Genomic DNA, 8075 nt, shown 5'->3' with positions numbered 1-8075 from the left:
TTTGGTATATGATTGTTGGGCTTTAGCAATCATATCCTTGACCTCATCAAAAATACTGTTATGCATACTAGTAATATCATCAGCACTCTGAATTCTATTAGACAATGATGCAACAGGTGTAGATAATCTATATCCATAAATGACTTCAAAAGGTGCTTTCTTTGTAGATGTGTGCGGTGTATTGTTATATGCAAACTGTAATAAATGCAAATGAGTGTCCCATGTTTGAGGTTTAGAGACAGTATATGCACGTAAAAGATCTAGAATGGTGCTATTTGTGGCTTCTGTTTGTCCATTTGTTTCTGGATGAAATGCAGATGAGAAATCAATCTTTGTGCCTAGATTTGCAAACAGTGTAATCCAAAAATTATTACAAAATCTAGAGTCACGATCTGAAATAATCTCTTTTGGCAATCCATGGTTAGTAAAAACAGTTCTCAGAAATAATTGTGCTTCTTGTGATGCTGTTAAAGTTTTCTTACATGGAATGAAATATGCTTGCTTACTAAATCTATCTACAATTGTCCAAATCATGTCATGGTTAGATTTAGTATTTGGTAAACCAGTAATGAAATCCATAGAAATATGTTCCCAAGGTTTAGATGGAATAGACAAAGGCATTAGTAGTCCATACTGTTTACCATGATGTCTCTTTATTCTTTGACAAATCAAACATTCAGAAAAGAAATTAGATACATCTGCATCCATATGCGGCCAATAAAAATCTTCAGTTAACATACGTAATGTAGATATGATACCTCTATGACCTTGATATGGGGGACAATGAATTTCATTCAAAACAAAAGATCGGAATGGAATAGTAACACACAGTCTCTTTTCAAAAAACATAAATCCATCATTACATGACAATGAATCAACAGGAATGAAATTATTTTGAACTAATTTTTGCCAATCAGAATGAAAAGTAATATCCTGGTGATATGTATCTTTCATAGCAATCAAAGAATCAAAAGATATGACAGAAATCTTATGAATTGCAGGTCTTCTACTCAATGCATCAGCAACTACATTTTCTTTTCCAGGTTGGTATTGAATGATAGGATGAAAACTTTGAATGAAGGAAGCCCATTTGATATGACGGTCAGAAATTTGGGGTTGGCTAAGTAAATGTCTAATTCTTTGCTGGTCGATCTTTATCATGAATTCTGAACCCATTAAGTAGTGTTTTCACTGTCTTAATGCTTGTACAATTGCTAATAGTTCTTTGTCATAAGTGGAATATTTCAGCTCAGAGGGTTTCAGCTTAGAACTAGAATATGCTATTGGATGATTGTCTTGCATTAGTACCGCCCCTATTCCTGATCCGCTAGCATCGGTCACAACTAGAAAGAATGGTCTATTAAAGTTAGGCAACTGTAGAACAGGGGCATTGGTTAATGCACGTTTCAGTAAGTCAAAGGATTTCTGCTGATTTTCAGTCCATTGATAAACAACGCCTTTCTTAAGAAGTTTTGTTAATGGTAAAGCAAGTAATGAAAAATTACGTACAAACTTCCTATAGAAACTAGCAAGACCAAGGAATGAGCGTAATTCATGTACGTTTTTAGGAACAGGCCAATGCAATATTACATCAATTTTCTTAGGATCAACTTTAATTCCTTCTTTTGATACAATATGACCAAAATACTCAATTTCTATCTTAAAGAATTCACTCTTTTCAGGATTTGCAAACAATTGATTTTCTTTCAATAATTGAAAAACTAATGATAAATGCTCATAATGCTCTTTTTCACTTTGACTAAACACCAAAATATTATCAAAGAAAACAATCACACAGTACTGATATTTCAGAAAGATACGGTTCATCATTCTACTGAAGGTGGCAGGTGCATTAGTCAATCCGAATGACATGACTAAGAATTCGTAATGGCCAAACTGTGTTCTGAATGCAGTCTTAAATATGTCAGATTTATCTAGCCTCACCTGATGATATCCAGACTTAAGGTCAATTTTATCAAATATAGAAGATCCTTGCAGTTTGTCCATAAGGTCATCAACTCTAGGTATAGGATACCTATTCTTTACAGTGATCTTATTTAAAGCTCGGTAGTCAATATACATACGATAGGTATTATTCTTTTTCTTGACTAAAAGTACAGGTGCACCGAATGGGGAACTGCTAGGTTAAATTAAACCTCTATTTAGTAATTCTTCAACTTGACTCTGGATTTCTTTTTGCTCTATTTGATTGTGCCTATATGGTGCTTTGAAAGGTGGTTGTGTGCCAGGGATTAAATCAATCTTATGGTCTTCTGGACGTGAAGGAGGTAAACCTGGTGGTAGGTCTTCTGCAAAACAGTCCTTAAAATATGCAAGAAATTCCTTATGTCTAGGGTGCATATGATTTTCCTTTGCTTGCAATTCATTCACCCAAATGAGATATGATTTAGTACTCTTGCGTAATGCACGTTTTGCTTAAGTATGCGAAAGCAGTGGAAAAATATTAGATGCATGCATACCATATAATGTAATAGATTTTCCTTGAAAATTAATATTCATTGTGTGTATGGAATAATCTATATTTGGGTTATGCTGGTGTCGCCAAGGCATTCCTAAAATCATGTCGCTCGACTGTAATGGAACAACTAAGAAATTTCTTCTTTCAATGTATGAACCAATTTGAATTTCTAAATCTGTACTTCTTGTGTACCATTATACCTAGTACCTAAAAATGCAGCTTTTATGCGATAATGTGTAGGTACAGTCTGTAATTTTAGTTCCTTTACCAATTTTGCTGAAATAAAGTCATGAGTACTACCGTCATCATGCAAGATAGTCATTTCCTTTCCATGCACCAAACATTTCATAGTCATTAATGAATGTGGAGTAGGCATACCTGGTAAAGTGTCGAAAGTAGTAGTAGTATCATCCTCATCTTCAGTGAAATCACGCATATCCTCATGCTCGTCTTCGTCCATGGCTCCAAGATAGTTGATATGTGCTGGTGGCTTCTTTGAATGACAATTTGTTGCGAGATGTCCGGGCTGGTGGCATTTATAGCATACTATTGGCTTGGCTTTGGTTACATTATTTGCAATGGCTGAAAGTCTCGATACATTTGGATTTGCTTGTGGAATAGGCTTAGGATTTGGATTGACATTGGATGGTAATACAGGTGGTTTAGCCCAACTCTTGCGGAAAGATGGTGATGAGAAACAACCTGGATTAAACCTTCTAAAATTGGAATTGAATTGTTTAGATCCATAATTCCATTGGCTTGGAATTGCTGTGGTCGTCTGTCTCTTCCGCGTAACTTATCTTCAGTGTCGTGAGCTAGTGAGATGGCGTCTTCAAGGGTAGCAGGCTTGAACATGTTCAGTTCAGCGTAGTAATGTCCAAGGAGTCCAGACATATACTTTTACTTATGTGTCGTCTCTGGTACGTCTTCAAGCATGCGTAGCTGTAGAAGTGCATTCCAAAAACGCTCTGTATATTGTGGAATAGGCTCACGATCCCGTTGTTGAAGTAAATCCCATTGCTTGATAGCCTTCTCATGAAATTGCGGTGGAAGGAAATTCTGCATGAACTTCTTCTTGAAATCTTCCCAAGTAGCAGGACATTCTATGCTCTTGCGTACTACAATCCACCAAAGTGATGCTCTGTCTACCAAATGATTAGTAACACACTTGATTTTATCTTTTTCTGGATAAGTTTCCTCATGGAAATAGTCATCAAATTGGCTAATGAATGATAAAACAGTCTTTCCTTCTCGTATGCCATTGAAAGTGCGGAATTTGAAACTTCGTTTACTTATCTTTTATTCCTTGCGAATGGTTTGTGCTTCAAGAGTGGCGTCGATGGTACATCGAATCAAATCTTCAGCTTGAGGTTCTTCTTTATCGATAGACGCTCTTTGCAATTTTGTCAATTGCGCTTGCAATGCTTGCCTAGCCCTTTGTTCTTCTTCCAATTGCAGCATGATTAGATCCAGCTTTTGTTCCATGGTAGGCTCAGGTAGGTCGTCTTCAGCCATAGGATCATCCATATGTGGGGTCGTCATCCTGTAAAACTCAATAAACCTTTCTCACTCAAAATCAAGTTAGCGGGATGAGCGTAGCTCAAATTCGGGGTTTAAAGGCTATGTATTTTTGGGTATTTCTTTCTCAATTTTTAGAAAATCTGCAATATTTCCTTCGTTTGCTGAAAATACTTTAGCGGACCTGTAGATGGGTAGAATACCTTGCCACGAACAACTTTGCAGTTCAGAGTTTCTGCGCAGGAACAACCCTTCTAGGAGTTTTGAGCACTAGTCAGTTCTGACTTCAGTTGACTAGTCTGACTTGCAGAGTTGCAGACTTAGCCGACTTGCAGAGTTGCAGACTTACAGAACTTAGTGAACTTGCAGAACTTGATTACAGTCGACTTGCAGGACTTGACTTCGGAAGTGCAGGAGCCAGAGTTTATGAACTTGATTGTCTTGTGTAACTTGATGAAAGCTTAAAGACTTAAGCTTAATAGCTTAAGGTTAATAAAGAAAAGGGGTAATTGTGGAAAAAAACGGCGCAGTAGATAAGGACGTGGGCAGCCGTTTCATGCCGTCGCGGAATTTTCGGGCCCCCTCATACACCTCATGATGAATTTCTGAAGTGGTTAAGCTTTCTTCTAAAGCTTAAGTCAAGCTTAAACTTGAGAGAGAAAAGATATATGAAATTTTCTCACAGTATATCCACGACTTTGATGAAGGAGATGATTGCGTGGTCCTCCGCCTGTACAGCCTGGTCCTTCGCGATCTGAGAGTAGAAACAGGGGTTCTTGATCGCCAGAAGTCTGCCTGTATCGACGGTTCGCGACGAGATTGACTGTAGAGCCCGATCGTTTCTGGAGATCCGCCTTCGCTCGAGATGGGTAGCGATTGGAAGCTCTTGATCTCAACTCCGCTCTGATACCACTGGTGCGCACATCAGTCGCAGTATGCTCACGTAGTGAATCCCGGAAGGTCCCCAAGAACAATGAACTCTACCTTTTTGCACAAAAAACAATGTAAAAGCATGAATGACAAGAAGCAAGAGACCAATTGGGTTCAATCTCCCCCCATGCCTTGTGTGAGCGCTTCACAAAGCATGTATTTTATGTATATTTCCATCTTCATGCTCAATAATAGCCCAATTTACAAAAATATGACAAGCTTTTAGCTTTTGAGTTTGCTTTCTACAAAAATAGGAAATAAAGCTAATGGATGGTGCCCATAGAGTCTGGCACACCCAACACAATGTCCAAATAGAAATAACATATCCGTGCGCATAGGCGCATACTAAATAATAATCAATAATCAATGCCTCAATAGACATAACAAAATATAGGCGTGGCGCCTATCAAAATATAATCCAAAGGTCGAATACTTGCTAGACTCCAATGCTTTCCTCCGCCACTGCTGCTATCTCTACACATCAACTGAAGCATTCATAATTGTTAGTAAAATAATACAATTAAATCCACAAAAGTGAATACCTAGCAGTCTTCAGCTACATAAATAAATCAACTGGTTAGAAATAAATCCTAACCTTAATTTATTACGAGTGCGCACTCTAAACTCATAAACATTTATTAATTTAATATGCATTTTGCGGAATCACCCATGTACACACTAAATTAATGAAACACCCGAAAAGGATAGGCGTCCCCATCAACTTCTCGTACAAAGAATCCACTTTGTGTATGAGCCCCGGTCATCTAAGTTTACGGAATCCACCATAAAACCTCACGGAATCCACCGTGGCACGGAATCCACCGTGGAATATGCCTCCTGGCATCAGGAAGTGCGAGCCAAAGTAAGAAGAAATACAAGTGTGTAAGAACTCCAACAGTCACAAATTACTTGTCTTTCCTTATTCAATTCATGTATATACGGATACATATGCCCAAATGTATGTGTATATATGTATATACGTGTATATTTTATAAGTTTATATCCATACTCATTTCCTTTATTTCCTATCTCCTCTCTTTCATAGTTTTCTCTCTTTTTTGCATTGGTTTTTTCACTTTCCCCCCCTCTCTCTCTCTCTCTCCATTTTCTCTTACTTATATACTTACGTGTGTATGAACATGTATGCATATGTGCAAACATGAGTGTATGTGTTTGCACACATGTACATGCATGTATGTGTATAATATTTTTGTGTGTTTTTATAATATATATAAAATTATGAGTAGTTTTAGAATATACACATATTACATGCACATATTCAACCATTAAAATATAATTTTCATGTCATATCTTCTATCAGAAAACAAATTCATCTCTTCAGGAGAGAGAGAGAGAGAGAGAGAGAGAGAGAGGTATAACTTTTCAAAAACTCACATTTTTCCTTTTCATTATTATATCACCTTGGAAAAAAATCATCTTTGTTTCTTGAATACTAAACCCCTCCTCTTTCTGCCACACACTAGAGGATTTTCTCCTTGGTTCGTTTTCAAAGTTTAAACATGTGTTTCCTAGCTAGGCAGCCTAGACCATATACAAATTAGTAGAAACGTTTTTCCATTAACACTAATTTGGTTTTATTTGTTGTCAAAAGAGCATGATTAGGGCATCAAATTTAAAGTCAATGGTGTTCCTAGATCCACATTTAATAGTGTGTTTGACTGTAAGTTAAATGAGTTGATAAATGCATCTGTAGATGCACTCTAACAAACAAAATTTCAACAAAAGCTCATCTCATATAGTAGTATATGAAAACATCATGGCTTGAACAAAAAAATAAAAATAAAAAATTGAACAACAAAATAACAACCCTCCATGCAACACATTTAATCTAAGTGGAAATCTTGAAGAGCTCTTCATCTTAAATAAGTAAAAAGGTAGCTTTAAATTTTGTATGTTAGTCTCACCTCTCTTCAACTTAAGGGTGGATGTTGGATGGCAGCATCGCCCAGAAGAACCTCGATGGTAAGCTTGGTGCAGTCGCCTGGAACTCCGGAAATGAACCAGTGCTGACCAGCTGTACTCCGCAGGGGCACCACGGTGTCACCCGGCGCGCCTGGACTTGTGCTTGAATGACGTACTCATGGCGCCTTTTGCATCACAGGACGCGTACGTATTCCGCTACGCGCGTTGCGTAGCTCCACCACGTGTTGTGCGTCCCTTCTGCAATATACCTGAAGGCTGCATAGACGAGAGCAATATTACAGCCCAAACGCAAGCAATAGAATAGTAGATATGCCGGTAGCATTTTAATTAGTTAATTGCGGTACTCTTAATACAGAAAAATTAGAGGGCGCATGGCAGAGCACTCGAATTAGGGGCCGCTCTGGAGCATGGAGACGGTGGAGTAGCTGGAGACCTGAAATGCCTGCACGAGAATGGAGGAGCCGAAGAGAATGTCGGGGAGGGAGCTGGTGCCAGGGTTAGTAGAATTGAAGGAAGCCAGGGCATGGGCGGATTGAGACACTCTGTTCCAAGGTTTCCCTCTTCTAGACGAAGGGCATCGATCCGTTGGCAGGAATTAATTAGAGGTTAGGTAGGGAATTAATTAGAGGGTAGGTAACAATAGTGGAACATTAGCTTATGAAAAACTAGCAACCCAAATGCCAAGGACCCCCCTTAACTTCATTTATCTAAAGGCAAGATTGTACTTTAAATAGCTTAGATTGAATCTTGTGCATTTATAGATATTCATGGTCCAAATGTGGATTTCAATCCATGATACACACATAAAAGTGATTTCATTGATCTTTAATGGGGTTCATCTAAACACGAAGGCTCACTTTGTTTGTTGTGGTTGATATAGGTGGACTTGGTAACAATGTTGGAGAAGGCTATTAACTATGTCAAATTTTTACAACTTCAAGTCAAGGTGAGTGGTAAAGCCAACGTGTGTTACCCATGTTTGATGAAAAAGAGATACAAAGTTAGAATAATGTCTAAATTTAGTGACTTGAATTTTTATCGGTGTTGTTAGGTGCTTGCAATTGACGAGTATTGGCCCACCCCACTTAACAAGTTCCCAGCCTAATGGAGACAAGGAGGAGGCCAATTAGACCAACTAAACAAAGACCAGTGCCATATTAGATATATTCTAAATATTTATGGGGAAGTGAATCCAAAATGGATA

Source organism: Lygodium microphyllum, chromosome 20 (genome assembly GCF_053477565.2).
Source record: "Lygodium microphyllum isolate KBCC chromosome 20, Lygodium_microphyllum_v1.1.10, whole genome shotgun sequence".
NCBI classification, from domain to species: domain Eukaryota; kingdom Viridiplantae; phylum Streptophyta; class Polypodiopsida; order Schizaeales; family Lygodiaceae; genus Lygodium; species Lygodium microphyllum.
Note: the sequence above shows the minus strand (reverse complement) of the source record.